The sequence below is a fragment of the Dromaius novaehollandiae genome, chromosome 3, assembly GCF_036370855.1.
Source record: "Dromaius novaehollandiae isolate bDroNov1 chromosome 3, bDroNov1.hap1, whole genome shotgun sequence".
NCBI lineage: Eukaryota > Metazoa > Chordata > Aves > Casuariiformes > Dromaiidae > Dromaius > Dromaius novaehollandiae.
Window position 1 is genome coordinate 73,464,969 of NC_088100.1, and position 12,191 is coordinate 73,477,159.

The window sequence follows — 12,191 nt, forward strand, 5'->3', positions numbered from 1 at the left end:
ACTGAGTCTTAGAAATGACCGCACTACCACAAATGTTCTTTGAGGTGGCAGGATATATGGGGTCTTATTTTTATGGTATTTTGGAAAGATTGCTTATCTGAGTGTGGCAGCACCTCTTCACTAAACTGCCTGATTCCTCATGGATTTTAGCAAGTACCATACTGGTTAGGCTCCCATGCAGTGCACAGGATAGGTTACTGCCCAATTTGCCAAGCAGGGAGCTGTGATCTGCATTACATATTAGTTAATCTGTACTTCTCTATTGATCTCAGATCTAAAAGTCTGCAAACATCATATAAAACTTATGAAAGCTAAGGCACATGCAGAACTCATTAGTCTCCTCAATTTAAAGATGATGGATGAGAGCTGTGACAGAGGTGAAGTCCATCAGCCTAAGCCTCAAAAAAATGAAGCTGAAGCAAGGATTTTTACCATACGGTAACACTCACTAGAAGCAAATGCAGGAACAGCTATGGCAGAGTAATTTGTAATGCTGTAGCAAAATTGAATGGTGTGCCTGAGCCCTTAGTAGCCTGTGATCAGCAATTGAATTCCTCTTGCCTTACACATGATATGTCACAGAGGTTCACAGTGTTACCTGTGCCTCTCAGACATGTTTTGATGTGTGCCATAATGCCCTCCCACCCACTGGCAGCCTGCAACCAGGCCTTTTCTAAAAGGGTCTTAAAATATTATCAGCTTAGCTACTCAGTTATAGAGAGATCATGCCAAGGTTATTCACAGCCAAATGTGTATTTAGTATACGCTAAGCTAACCTATGCTTTGAAGCAATAACGGCGTTGATGCAGTAGCATCCTAAAGTGCCTCTCAGCTGCTCTTAACTGTGTTAATGCTCTTTCTCTGCTGCTTCTGCCCAGTGTATTCTCAAATAAATGGCAGCCCTAGCTGCAAAACTCTCTTAGCTGAGATTGCTGTCTTACTGCAAACACTCTACCAAGTTGCTCCTCTGGTCTGTCCCAGTGCAAAATGGGACAAGTAGTGTTTGCCCTAGAACAGAGCACAGTAAGCACTCCCTTAGGCAGGGAAAGACCTTTCCTGGAAAGTGCAGGGCTTGAGCTTTTTTTACGGCATCTCGGATGAAACTGCTGCCTGAACTGTGAATGTTTCTCCTTCACTCCATTTCAGGGAAAAGTACCAGTGATTTAAAACAAGCTTCTGAGGGCACAGCCCTCAACAACAATGGCCTGTTGCATTAGGTGGCAATTTAAGAAGTTGCTCAACTAGTAGTTACTGGCTCCTGGGTGAGAGCTCTCAAAAGACAATGAGAGTATTTCTAGTCCTTGAAGCTGGCTTTGCCTTGAACAGACTGGGTTAGAGAGGCAGTTAGGTGGAGAATAACAGTAAGCAGAGAGGCAGTAAACACCATAGTCCTAAATATCTCTCAGTTGCACTTCTCCAAATTACAGTTTTACCCCTCCCTTTCAGCATCCACATGGCAAGGCACATGTTCTTGGGCAACTGTTGGTATATCTGCTTATTTATGGTGTTTGCCCACACTTCTACTCAGAGGTACGTGGCACTGGAGCATTGTCCTATCAGTTCTGTGAATATCAGGCCTCAGAATGAGGCTTTGTGCCAAACTAGCAGGGTGTGGAACATGCTATAGGCATCAGGTGTGCCCTGAAAAACACTCCAAACCTGTCTCCCAACTAGCTTAAGATCCTTTAGCATCTTCAGGGCTGTGCCTTTGGCTAAGGCTCTGAGCAGCTTGCAAACTGGGAGGTGGAAGCAGCATTTAGGCTGCTAGCCAATGCCAGCAGATGGAGAAAAAGGATATGTCCATAGTGCAAAAAGGAGCATAGTCCACAGTATAGCCATATCTACACAGTGCCATCCAAAGCTCGTTAGCTCTGCTGAGATACACAGCTTATTAGTTCATGTACATTGGCTTCCTATCACAGCCAGACTGCTTCCCGAGGCTAAACTAGCATGCTGGCACATGTGCTACACCATATTGTCATACTAGCTCAGTTGACCGAAGTTCAGATAGCTATATACTACTCCTCTCATGCGCTGTAGCTCTGCTCTTGGGCACCTAATAAGTAGTGACTGAGCCTTTGAAAGTGTCACTAGCACTTGCATGATACTGGTAGGCATCTATGAGCCTGTCTCTCTTCAAAAATCTAGTCCTAAATGTCTGTATGTTTCTAGAGCTGATGGGTTGCTGATAATAGACTGATAACTGCAGGAACAGTCATTTCTTCAGCACAAGATTCTTGTAGACACACTTGTAGACAGATTCTTGTAGGCACACTGGTATAGCTTCCTTTACAAGCTGTGAGTCACTCTTTCCAAGGTCACATTAATGCTCTCAGTATAAAGGTGTGAGTGTGTACATCTAGATAGTGTGACCTTCCATTGACACGTTTCTGAATGAAAGAGCCATGGTCCGTTGAGACCATTAGTCTCTCCTGAGAACATCAGTCTCAGGAGAATGGGCATTTTTAGTACAACTTCTGGAACTTCACTTTGTTTTTCTGTGTTTTTCTTTTTAGCCTTGTTTGTGTTTAGACTTAATTATGCTCAAGCTCCTTCATTTTTTTAGACACCACCATCTATAGAAATATCCCAGCAGCTGTGACTTTAGCAGCCAACTGCTTGATAACTTTCCTGTTAGGACCTATATGAAATACCTGCCTCTTCAGCTATAGCTGATGTTCTTTCTACTGTAAGAAGAAGAATAGGAGTGTGCTGTTCTTCAAAGACCAATAGCCAAATAAATAAAATACGTAGAGTCAAAAAGGCACATGCTGGGCCACTAGATACTTTCCCATGTTTCCCACAGACTCTCCTTTCGGTTCCCCTCTACCCCCTTCAAGTCTTCCTACCTTCAGCTGTAATAGCCACACTCCCACCATCTGTTTCCCCCATTCTCCTCACACCAGCTGTATGCAGCTCAAGAGATGCCATTTTGCTACCCTCAAACTGAGTGTTATAATTTCAAAATTTTATTACTTGCTGCTACCAAAAGTCAAGAGTTTTGAACCATGAATACAGTCAGTTATATATTATGATTGCATGTGAATCATAACCATAAACATTAGGCCATATAACTCTTCATTTATTTTGTTTATTTTTCTTTTACTCTTTTGTTCTCATTACTTGGTCTCTTCTATCTTTCCTCCTCTCATGTCAAAGAAAAAAGAGATTGCCTCAGAATTTTTAGAAAACTTTTCAAAAAAAAAATCTTCTGTCTGTACTGTTAATTTCACATCTGCAAAAACAGATACCAAGAACCTCTACCACCCACCTTTGGTCAATAAACACTGTTACTGAAAACAAGCATGAATTGTAGGAGCTGAACAAATCAAGATGCGCTTTTGACAGGTTCATTTGGCAGTGTAGGAGGATATTCTACAATTCTAAAAATACATTCTATTTTCACAGACATTTTGAGATGTCTCTGTAAGTTCTCTTAGAGAAGATGGCCCAGAGCCCATATGGTACAAGTCAATCTGACAGATGTTATATAATAATCTTCCTTGATTAAACTAGTACAAGACATTCTCTTCTCACCAGCCAAACAAGAAGCAAGAAAAAAACCCCATCCACTCTGAAATAAAACACTGCCAACTGGGCAGAAATGATGGAGCTAGAGACCTTGTTATAAAGAATGGTATGGTACTCCTTTGGGAAGCCCTTGGTCTTCTATGTCATGGGAAGAGTCCGTTATCAGATGAGGTAAAGTGACAAACAGGACTTATTAGTTCTAGAGTTTATATCTATGTTATTAATTTGAAAGCAAAAATAGGGATATAGAACAATATACACTGAAATGATTCTTTAAACGGAAAGCAATGGGGAGAGAGGAACATATTATTTATTATAAATACCAACACTGACAATAATGTAATTACTTTGCACAGAAACATTGACAGCAACTTGGTTACAGAGAAAATTTGCATAATATTTTGTGGGAAAAGAAACAGCCTTCAAAGATTCTATATCAGACATTACAGGATTCCTTTGGAATAGGAATATGCTGTTACTTTTTGACTACACACATACGTACTAAGGGCATATTGGAGTATTTCCCCAAAGGAGTCTACTGGAGCATCCTTAGGCATATAACATCTTCTGGGACTTCTTGCAATGGCTTTAAACATTTAGATGTATTTTATGTTTGTAACATGTATTTTATATGTGTAGAGCTCCACCATATTGTGTTATGATTTGGACCTATTTTGCAAGCCTACTTTTTTGTTATTTTATTTACATTAGTAGTCAGATGGACATGATTATAGTTCATTACTCACATGAATAAATCTTTACAGACCTGGATCTTTGGTCTAGATCCAGTAAGACTAAAATCAATGGACATTTATACCACAATGCTTTTGTGGATCTAGAACTTGGTTACTTTTTAGGATATTCTTTCCCTCCTTCTCCCTCTTAGAACAGTTAAAATATTGGTAAATCATGCATTTTCACAGAATCACAGAACCGTTGAGGTTGGAAGGGACCTTTAAAGATCATCTAGTCCAACTCTCCTGCTCAAACAGGGTCACCGAGAGCAGGCTGCCCAGGACCTTGTCCAGATGGCTTTTGAATATCTCTAAGGATGGGGACTTCACAACCTCTCTGGGCAACCTGTTCCAGTGCTCAGTTACCCTCACAGCAAAAAAGCTTTTCCTTAGATTCAGACAGAATTTCCTGTGTTTCAGTACATGCCCATTGCCTCTCGTCCTGCCACTGGGCACCACTGAAAAGAGTCTGGCTCCAGCCTCTTTACACTTTCCCTTCAGATACTTATATGCATTGATAACATCCCCCCCTCAGTCTTCTCTTCCCCAGACTGAACACTCCCAGCTCTCTCAGCCTTTTCTAATATGAGAGATGCACCAGGCCCTTCATCATCTCTGTGGCCTTTTGCTGGACTCGCTCCAGTAGCTCCATCTCTCTCTTGTACTGGGGAGCCCAGCACTGGACCCAGCACTCTAGGTCTTCAGGGCCTGGGATTCCTGAGGCCCAGCACCAGTGCTGAGCAGAGGGGAAGAATCACTTCCCTTGACCTGCTCGCAACAGCCCAGTATACCTTTGGCCTTCTTGGCCACAAGGGCACATTGCTGGCTGATAGTCAACTTATTGCTCACCAGGTCCTTCTCTGCAGAGCTGTTTTCCAGCAGGTCAGTCCCCAGCATGTACTGGTGCATGGGGCTATTCCTTTCCAGGGGCAGGACTCCTCACTTCTCTTTGTTGAATTTCATGAGGTTCCTCTCTGCCCATCTCTCCAGCTTGTCAGGGTCCCTCTGAATGGCAGCACAGCCCTCTGGTGTATCAGCCACTCCTCCTAGTTTTGTAGCATCAGCAAACTTGCTGAGGGTGCACTCTGTTGCATCATCCAGGTCACTAGTAAAGAAGTGGAACAGGATTGGACCCAGCATTGACCCCTGGGGTACACAGCTAGTTACTGGCCTCCAACTAGACTCTGCATCACTGATCACAACCCTTGAGCTCTGCCATTCAGCCAGTTTTCAATTCACCTTACTGTCTGCTCATCTAGCCCCTACTTCCTCAGCTTGAGGACTAGGAGGATGTTGTGGGAGACAGTGTTGAAAGCCTTACTCAAGTAAAGGGAGGCAACATCCCCTGCTCTCCAGTCTTCTACCCAGCCAGTCCTTCCATCGTGGAAGGCTATCAGGTTTCTTAAGCATCATTTTCCCTTTGTGAAGCCATGCTGATTGCTCCTCATCATCTTCTTGGCCTTCCTGTGCTTGAAAATGGTGTCCAGCATCAGCTGCTCCATCACCTCCCCAGGGATTGAGGGGAGCCTGACTAGCCTGGAGCTTTCTGTGACCTCCTTCTTGCCCTTTTGCAAGATTGGAGTGACACTTGCTTTCTTCCAGTCCTCAGGCACCTCTCCTGGTTGCCATGACCTTTCAAAGATGATTGAGAGTGGCCTTGCAATGACAGCCACCAGCACTCAGCACTCATGGGTGCACCACATCAGGGCCCATACAGGTGTGGATGTTCAGTTTGCTTAAGTGATCCCTAACCCTAACCCTAATCCTGATCCTCCTCCACCAAGGGAAAATCTTCCTTTCTCCAGACTTTCTCCCTGGTCTTCAGGGCCTGGGATTTCTGAGGGCCAGTCTTACCAGTAAAGAACAAGGCAAAGGAAGAATTCAGTACCTCAGCCTTTTTTATGTCCTTTGTCACCAGGGCCCCTGCCCCATTCAGCAGTGGGGCACATTTCCCCTAATATTCCTTTTGTTAATGATGTATTTAAAGAAGCTCTTCTTGTTGTCTTTGGCAAACCTTGCCAGATTCAACTCCAGATGAGCCTTGGCCTTTCTAGCCCCATCCCTGCATACTCAGACAATGTCCCTATATTCCTCCTGGGTTACCTGTCCCTGCTTCCACCTTCTGTATACTTCCTTTTTATGTTTGAGTTTTGCCAGGAGCACCTTGTTCATCCATGCAGGTCTCCTGCCCCCTTGTCTTAATTTCCTGCTCATTATGAGGAGATAATCCCTAGCACCCGATCGTATGGGATACTTCCAAGCAGGTCCCTGAAGAGGCCAAAATCTGCTCTCCTGCAGTCCAGGGCTGTAATCTACTTTTGCCCTGCTCCCTCCTAGCAGGATCCTGAACCCCACCATCTCATGGGCACTGCAGCTAAAGTTGCCTCCAACCTTCACATCTCCAACCAGCCCTTCCTTATTTGTAAATACAAGGTCCAGCAGTGCACCTCCCCTCTTTGGCTTCTCTCTCACCTGTATCAGGAAGTTGTCATAGATGCTCTTCAGGAACCTCCTGATTGCTTGTGCCCTGCTGTGTTGTCCCTCCAACAGATATCAGGCTGGTTAAAATTCCCCATGAGGACCAGGGCCTGCGAACATGAGGCTGCTTCCAGCTGTCTGTAGAAGGCCTCACCTACTTCTTCTTCCTGATCAGGTGGCCTGTAGCAAACACCCACAACAACCTGTATTAGTCTGCCCTTCAATCCTTACCCATAAGCTGTCAGCCAGCACATCATCCACCTCTAGGCAGAGCTCCATGCATTCCCGCTACTCTCATGTAAAGGGTGACTCTCTCTCCTTACCTTCCTGGCCTGTCCTTCCTGAAAAGCGTGTAGCCATCCATGGGAGCTTTCCAGTAATGCGAGCTATCCCACCATGTCTCCATAACCGCGATGAGGTCATAGCCCTGCAACTGCACACAGATCTCTAATCCCTCCTGTTTATTCCCCATGCTGCGTTCATTTGCATATAGGCACTTCAGAGCAGTACTCAAGTGTGCTGGTTTCCCAGAAGGGGTGCAAGAGGTTTCCCCACAGAGCTGTCTTGTTCCTTGCCTGCGTGTAGATGCTTGAGGTGCCCTCACTTAAGCCCTTTTCTGTTGATTGTGTACTCCCTGTAACGCTCTCATTTTATAAGCATAAAACCTCATGCTGCTGTTTAATTGCTCAAAAGTGTGCGTTTATGTTTATAAGGCAACGTCAGAGACTCAGGATAGGAACCCCCCTGCCTTGTTTAGTGATACAGTGCTATATCTTATTCAGTGCTGTTGCTCTTCACTCTCAATTTCATGCTCTTTCTTCTGATGTAAAGGCATGTAAATATGCAGGAAGACTCCCATTCATTTTATTGGTCTCAGGATCCTTTCCTAAGTCTCAACTAAAACAACGATCTCCTGTTCATCTTTCTGTACCAAAACCCCTGGAAAGTAATCACAAGTCTACTTTTACGATAAAACAAGCATATTAAAAGTTTACAAACAGGACGTATGTTTACTTTCCTTAGCTCACATATTGTGCTCTGGAGTATTGTTCATATATGTAAACAACATGGCAAATATAAATTGCCTAAATGGCTTCCCTGTTGTCTGAAACAGCTGTTCAATGAGTTACTTCATCTCTCTTAAAAACAAATATTAACCTCCCAAAACAGAATATTCTGTTTCAAGTGAGTAATACAGTAGAATACTGTAGTGATTATTTTTTCACTGAAAGTTTTTAGAGTTGAAAGTAAGTCTCCATTCATGAAAGGAAAGTTATACTTGCATAAATTTAGCAAAATAAGACATGGGCCTAAATTAAAGCACTCAAGGGGGTGCACTCATATGCTTAATACTAAGCATGTGTTTTAGTATCTTGATAACAATTCTAATGGATCAGATTCTCCTGTCTAGATGATTACGCACTTCCTTATGAATGGATGAATATAAATTTAATTCTTTGTTCTTACACCCTATGTTTTGAACGTTTAGGTATGCTTTTGTCACACTTTCAAAGGCTTTTTATTTTGACTTTGGGTTTTTTTTCAAATGTAAGGGTGAGGTATGTTTTCATTTATTGAAATAAAGAGAGAGTCACATGTTATTTGGTAATTCCAGGAGACTAGATTTAAAATAAACACCAGATGCTATGAGACTCATGATAAAAATATGAATTTGCAGAAGCAGGGAAGGGTGCCACTGCTAAAATGCAGACAAGGAGAGAAACAGTTGTACAGATACTCATATATGTATGTGTGACTACGGTATGCACAACACACTGGGTGCACTAATAAGGGACAACTTCCCTGATAAATGTGCGTGTCTCTGGGAACACTCTAAGTTGGTAACTACTTTCACCTGCTGCACTATTTGACGATATAAAGAACAGTGGTGGAGAATGCAGATAGTGTGTAAGAACCATTAGGAAACAGCAGGAGAAAATTAAGATTGAAGAACTCTTATCCAGTATTATTCATCTCAAAAATTAACCTTGGCATTCTCCATACTAATTCCATGGTAAGAATGAGTATCCCTCCATTTTTTGCATACCAGTTTGGACAGAAGTCTCAGCACCTACAGTAGTAGTTTTTATCTAAATAGCAATTTCAGAGTGGAAGCCACTGAAAATTAAACATCTTACCACAAAGAGATGATTGAATAGATATTAATGGATGCATATTTGGTGATAGAGTAGTCCAGTGTATACTGTAGGTGCTATGACAGCTATACCTTGTTCCAAGCAATCTGGAAAACCTCAAATACTTTAGAACAAGTAGCATTATCATTAAAATATTAGAAGGATTAACTAGCACAGTTGGGCAAGGTCTTGCCCTTGATATGGAGGGTGTGGTAGATATATTTAAACAGGCACTCCTTAAAAACAGTCTCAGTTGTAATTGTAGTGAACAAACAAGCTTGACTCACCGTGTTTGTCAAACTTTAAAAAACTATGTCAATAGTAGCATGCATGTTGTACATGATTTTGTCAGGAAAAGAATTAATAAATAGGCATCCTCAGTATTACTTTCCTTGGTTATTGTTGCCTACAAAAATCTTTCCATTAACTTAGAAAGATCAGATCAAGTCCAGTAAGGGAAATACATAATCAAAGCTCCTGTATTTTCAAAAAGTTGTTAGAGGGTGATCCAAGTATTGACCAATGGCTGAATTCAATCTAGCCTACTAGATTCTGCCTACTCTATCATCTTTTCTGCCACAGGCTAAAAACAGATGAGGAAAAGACCATCATCTGAATTCCTACTGCTCTGCGTAGGCTCTGGGAGCGGCGAGGCATGGCCAAGAGACTTCCAGGAATGACCTCTGGTTTCCAGTGTGGAAAAGCAACCTGCACCAGTCTGCTCCATAACTGATGCTAAGAAGTGCTATTATTGTGCTTCCTCTCTGTTGGAGCTATAAACAGAAGGAGTCCGTCTGTCTGTAAGAAAAGGGATCTCAAAATGGAATACACATGTAGCTCGTGCACAGCATGTTCTCTGTCCTGTTTTCTGTCATGAGTGTTAAACTACTGTTGTTTTCAATTCTTTTTCTGGCAGCGTATATTTTCAATTTTAATGACTTCAGTTCAGAGCATGGCCTAGCTTTCTTCCTGAGGAAGGGCTGTGCTGTCATATATGTTTGAACAGACCCTAGAGTGTTGGGGCCTCCTTGATTTGGCCTCTGTTTTGTACCATAGCTTATATCTATGCTGTATGTAAATAAAATGAACGATAATAAACATACACAAGTAAAATCATATTGACATAAATGTAGCAGAATTTTATATTATTCGTAATATTAATAACACTACAAATTAGATAATCCATCAACATGCAACTTTTAATGTAATATTTTAAAGTTACTATTATAAATAGACTGCAGTGTGTACATATTAGTGAAAAAATTTACATTAATGCACAGAAAATTATAGAAAGAGAACTGATGGAGCTGTACAGTGATCAGAATATATCATTTGAAAGCTACGATTATGAGGAAAACCTTGATAGATGTGTCATTTTACCCCCAAATCCACAGGCTGTTTTTAAAAATGCATTTTAATGCCCTCTGGGGGAAAATATAGTATCAGACAACAAAATAAATGCATATTTATATTGTTCATATGTATAATTCCTAAAATCCAAGAATATGTTCAAGAATAATTACCTTCTGCACAGCAGAGATGACTCCACTACTTCGACCCTCCCCTCACATAAGTAGCAAAAATGGTGATCAGACACTTCTGAAAACTGCCAGGAATAGCCTCAAGCACACATCATTTCACTGCTTGGCTCTGGAACAACTTCATTTCATGTTATTTCCAGACCCATTGTCTACATTCCTTTGTAATTTTGGCTGCAGAGGTTGTTTTCACTTCCTCTCATAAAAATGCCACCACTTAGTACTGTTGACACCATGTAGAGTGCTGCTGGTGTGGAAAGATGGTTGTACTCCAGATGCTGCTGAGTGGCACTTGTGCATGAAGGACCCTATACAGACTCTGTACTGATGCCTACACAGACTCGCCTTTTTCAGAATAGAAAACCTCAGTGTATACAAACCATTTTCAGCAGCTAATTATGTGACCAGACTGGGGAAAATAAGCAGTATGCTCAGAAGGATTTCTCAAGAAGAATCATTTCCCTTCTAAATTATAGCAGCTTATGACCACTTATTTTAAAGTTTGATATATTGAAGTATTAATAGGTTTTAATACAATATAAGCTGCTTCTGTTTGTTTTCCCCTTTCACTCAAAAATGATGGCCTCTCTCCTGTGCTCTAATTTTGAGCAGTAGGAGAAGACAGAGAACATAATTTTGACAGAGACAGAGCCTTAAAGATTTCAGGCTGAAAGAAGATTTCAGAAAGTGAAAAGCAAATAAATGCTTGGGTCACAGTGGAAGTTATTTTTTACAGCACTGCACTGCCTGATCATACAGCAACCAACCAGGAATGACTTACAACATCTCCTGCTAAAAGGGGAAGTAGTGCTATGCCTAAAGGAAGGAATGCACAGATTAGTTGCAGTGACGTGCCCACAACATTTGGGTAGAAAGAAGTTTGAAACCAAGACCTGGCAGTGCTGCCCTTGCACAGTCACGTACTTCTCCCAGAGAGTCAGTGGCTACCATGCAATGAGATGTTCACTCGGAACTGAACTGATTATTTGGGGTCTTAGGCCATAAAAGTACAAAACTTTTAGACCCAGATATGCAAAAGAGCAAGAACCCCTTTAAAAATAAAGGTGGGACCAGGCAGTTAAAAATCAAGGAAAATTTGGTAGCAATGGGAAATCACCTATGTCATATATCCGACAGTCGATATTTTGCAATGATGAAAAGAATGGAAATCTTCTGATGCTCTTCAAGATTTGCAAGTTTTTAACTTGCTTTTTTTTTAACATTTGACATTTAAAAAAATGAGCTTTTCCTATTGTGCATAAAGTACAATTAGAAGGCCAAACTGTGTATTTGCCTTGTTGTACCAGGGGCTGTTTCACATAGACATCCAGGAAAGTAGAAGTGGGACAAGGTGGTGGCTTTATGGACTACTTTAGTTACTCTATAGAAGAAAACAAAAATCTTCTTTTCTTTCTTTTTTTAAGGGTGTCAAGCTTGTGCATTACGCATTCTAAGGCTAATGGAGGTAAACTGAGGAGGACTCAATTTTGGGTAGAGAGATAAATCTCACAATTAAAGTTCTTATAGAGAGACTGATGTGGAAAAAAAGGATAGTAAAACAGTAAACACTAAACAGATCTCATTCTTCTTTCACTCAACGCTTCCTTAAATAGAATTCCTTCCAGGGCTCTGCAAGCAGTATTTGGTTTGCTATGCTGATTACTTTTTTAAGTAAAATCCGTAGAGGTTTACTGGGATTAGAATGTGAAAGTTTTTGAAACAAAAGTATTGCTCATTTTTAAATAGAATTTCTGTCTTAATTTAGAACTTCTTAT

At 41.4% G+C, this 12,191-nt stretch overlaps 1 long non-coding RNA gene across 1 annotated transcript in view; it reads left to right on the forward strand.

The window, feature by feature from the left end:
* The window catches only part of LOC135327886 (uncharacterized), a 29,858-nt gene extending 19,882 nt beyond the window's left edge, over positions 1 to 9,976 (forward strand). The window contains exon 4 of the long non-coding RNA XR_010388428.1: positions 9,461 to 9,976. This is a non-coding gene — a long non-coding RNA (uncharacterized LOC135327886). The remainder of the gene's footprint in view (positions 1 to 9,460) is intronic.
* Positions 9,977 to 12,191: the final 2,215 nt, after the last annotated feature.